This window comes from Leptonychotes weddellii, chromosome 6 (assembly GCF_054177405.1).
Source record: "Leptonychotes weddellii isolate Sample4059 chromosome 6, ASM5417740v2, whole genome shotgun sequence".
NCBI lineage: Eukaryota > Metazoa > Chordata > Mammalia > Carnivora > Phocidae > Leptonychotes > Leptonychotes weddellii.
This window is the reverse complement of record NC_138374.1, coordinates 50,405,417-50,408,908: the sequence shown is the minus strand read 5'-3', so window position 1 is coordinate 50,408,908 and position 3,492 is coordinate 50,405,417. Positions and strand designations below refer to the sequence as shown.

Genomic DNA, 3,492 nt, shown 5'->3' with positions numbered 1-3,492 from the left:
AAAAAAAAAAAAAGAAATTAAAAACTTTTGTGCTTCAAAGGTTACCATCAAAAAAGTGAAAGGATATCCCAAAAGAATGAGAGAAATTATTTGCAAGTCATATATCTGATGAGGTTCCAGTTTTTGGAATATTTATAAAGAACACTTAAAACTCAATAAAAGACAAATAACCCAATTTTAATATGGGCAAATTATTTGAATAGACATTTCTCCAAAGAAGATATATTCTGGAACACCAATAGGTACATGAAAAGACGCTCGATACCATTAGTTATCGGGGAAGTGCAAATCAAAACCACAATGAGATACCTCTTCACACCCACTAGGATGGCTATAATCACGTACACAGATAATAACAAGTATTGGCAAAGATGTGGAGAAATTGGAACCTGTATACACTGTTGGTGGGAACGTGAAATGGTGCAGCCACTCTGAAAAACAGCCTTGGAGTTCTCCAAATGGTTAAGTCTACGGTTAAAATTCCATTCCTAGGTGTACACCCAAGAGAACTGAAAACATATACTTACACAACACTAGTACACAAATGTTTATAGCAGTACAATTTGTAATAGCCATTAAAAGGAACAAAGTACTGATATGTGCTACCCATAGTTGAACTTCGAAAACGTGCTAAATGGAAAAAACCAGTCGCAAAATAGGGAAACCTATATAAACAAAGATTAATGGTTGCCTAGGGCTGAGGAGGTTGGAGGTAAATGTGAGTGACTGCTAATGCATACTGGGTATCTTTTCAGGGTGAAAAAGATGTTCTGAAAGTAGATAGTGGTGATGATAGTTGAATGGCTTTGTGAATATACTAAAAACCACTAAATTGTATATTTTAAACAGCTGAAGTTTATGGTAAATTATTATAGCTCAATAAAGCTGTTACACAAGAAAAGAGCAAGTTTTTAGAAAGGGTATGAAAAAATTAGTTGAGTGGGGTTTTTTTAGGATATTCTAGAGGTGATGAAATCCATCCATACGTGTACATACACACACAACCATGTGTACATGCGTGTATGTGTGCGTGCATGTGCCCGTGAGTGCGCGCGCACACACACACACACACACACATTTAATTTCAAATCAGAAACCAGAAGAGGTGACTATGATACCTTCTATTTGGGGAAAGAAGACACCAGAGCTCCTCAGAAGAAAATTCTAGACCTCCATTAATTTCAGTATGACATTCCTAGGACACAATCGTTTGTTAAAACACTTCATACACTTAACTCACAGGAGTACTCAGTGAGGTAACAGTGTTATCTCCGTAATATGGATGCGGCTCAGAGAGTGTAAGTACCTTGCCTGGGGTCACAGAGCTGTTAATCGGAGAGCTTCTTTCTGTACTCCAGGCTGCCTGTCAAAATGAATTAGAAAACAGATGATACTTCCCTGTCTCTGCAATTTCAAAATTATGCCCTGGTGTCAACCTTATTTACTTCATTTCATTCCATATTCCAACCCAATCTCTGGCCAGAAAGAGCTCCCTGTTCTTCCCAGAACACCCCAATATCTATAATCAAAGAGAGATCAAGGCGGAGTGCATGTTGTAATCACACAGTTTGTAAGCTTTACACAGATGTAAACTAGTATCTTACCTTTTCCTTCCTCTAGAAAGTGCCTCCTTCTCTCTCTCTCCTTTTTAAAAGATTTATTTATTTATGTAATCTCTACACCCAACGTGGGGCTGGAACTTACAACTCTGAGATCAAGAGTCCCAAGCTCCACCACCTACTGAGCCAGCCAGGAGCCTTGTCCTTGTTTTGACATATGCAAAACCACAGAACCATGGAATCTTTCAAGGTTGAGCTCAGTCCCCTCCAACTCTGGGGACCTCCATGCTGCGGGGCAGGCAGGGGGTTCTTCTTCCTGAATTTTTGGACACTCACCACAAAATCAGTTCCATGTCGTGCTTTGGCCCAATGTGACCACCAATCACAATATTTGCTTCACTGTGTAAGTTCTTTTGTTTGTGTCTTTACTAATTGTTTGGCGCTCTCAGTGGTGAGGTAGTCGCTGTTTTCCTTGGGCGAAACACTCAATATCTCTTAGCTTCAATTTCCTCATTTGCAAAATGGGAATGACGCTAGCTGTGTTGGTGGTACCCATGAGTCTCTTGCCAATTCCATTCTGGGTATGTTGTGGGCAGAGCCAGTGCTGCCTAGAGCAGCGGTTCTCAAAATGTGGTCTGGAAGTCCCTGCGGGGGGGGGGGGTCCCTGAGGCCCTTTCCAAGATTCTGTGAGGTTTCCTCTTTTCATCTACTTACCTGTGTGAATCTAGATTTCCTTCACATACTTGAACCAAAATAACACATCACAACAGATCGAGTGCAGAAACAGACGTGAGGCTGCAACTGTCTTCTACGAAGCAGACATTAAAATGTTTGCCAAAGGGGCACCTGGGTGGCTCAGTCGTTAAGCATCTGCCTTTGGCTCAGGTCATGATCCCAGGGTCCTGGGATCGAGCCCCACGTCCGGCTCCCTGCTCGGCGGGAAGTCTGCTTCTCCCTCCCCCACTCCCCCTGCTTGTGTTCCCTCTCTTGCTATGTCTCTCTCTGTCAAATAAATAAAATCTTAAAAAAAAAAAAAATGTTTGCCAAAATGTAAAACAATGCCACTATTCTCAGTAATTTCTTTTTGTTTTGGAAAATAGAATTTTTAACATAAAAATATGCTGACATGTAATGACATTAACTTTATAAGTTAATGAACATTTTTTAAAATCTGTTTTAATTTCTAATACAGTGATTATCAACTAGATAAAACCACACAAAGAGCAGCTCTTTGGGATCCTCAGTAATTCTTGGGAATGTAAACTTTGAGACTGAAAAGTTTGAGAACCCCTAGAGGAAAGAAGAGCGTTCCAAATCAAGATTTTTCAGGTACCTCGTGTTCTTAACCTTACCCTGTGTTCCAGTTCCCTTCTAACATAGTACTCATCCTGGCGACACGGGTAGCTATTAATCTCTTTGTTTTCTTAATGTTTATATGTTGCATTATGTGTGTATATAGGGACTGTCTCTGGAGGGATACACGAGTATACAGCTGGCACCAATGGTCTCCCCGGGAAAGGGGAACTGGGAAACTGGGAGACAGTGGTTTACAACCTTTCAGCTCTGATTTTTTTTTCTAACACATGGCGCATGCATCGCCTATACTTAATATGGAGCAATTAAAAGTAAAATTACCCTTTTGTTTACATGGCTAGAGAACGGAAGTTGGCTCAAGTAAAGTGGTGTTGACCTGCAATCGGGAAAAAAGCCCACCTAAGTTTTCCGCACCTACCTTCGCGCGGCCCACAAACACTTCGCGTATATTCCGTCGGACTCGCGGCCGGCCCGCCGGACTTCAGTCCCTCCCCGCCCGCGGCCCCGCCCCCTCGCCTTCGCCCCGCCCCCGCCCCTCGCCCCGCCCCCTTTACGTCACCTCCGCCGACCCGTTTCCCCGAACTCCCTCTGGCTCCCGCCTTCGCCCGCTTCCGGTCGT

The 3,492-nt window shown here is 42.6% G+C and overlaps 1 protein-coding gene across 2 annotated transcripts in view; it reads right to left on the bottom strand.

Moving 5' to 3' along the window:
* The window catches only part of LRRC20 (leucine rich repeat containing 20), a 106,781-nt gene extending 103,403 nt beyond the window's left edge, over positions 1-3,378 (bottom strand). For both annotated transcript variants that reach the window (XM_081824126.1, XM_081824122.1), the window contains exons 1-2: positions 3,292-3,378; positions 1,307-1,363 (exon numbers count right to left, since the gene is read on the bottom strand). The gene's annotated coding sequence lies outside the window, so the exon portion shown is untranslated. The remainder of the gene's footprint in view (positions 1-1,306; positions 1,364-3,291) is intronic.
* Positions 3,379-3,492: the final 114 nt, after the last annotated feature.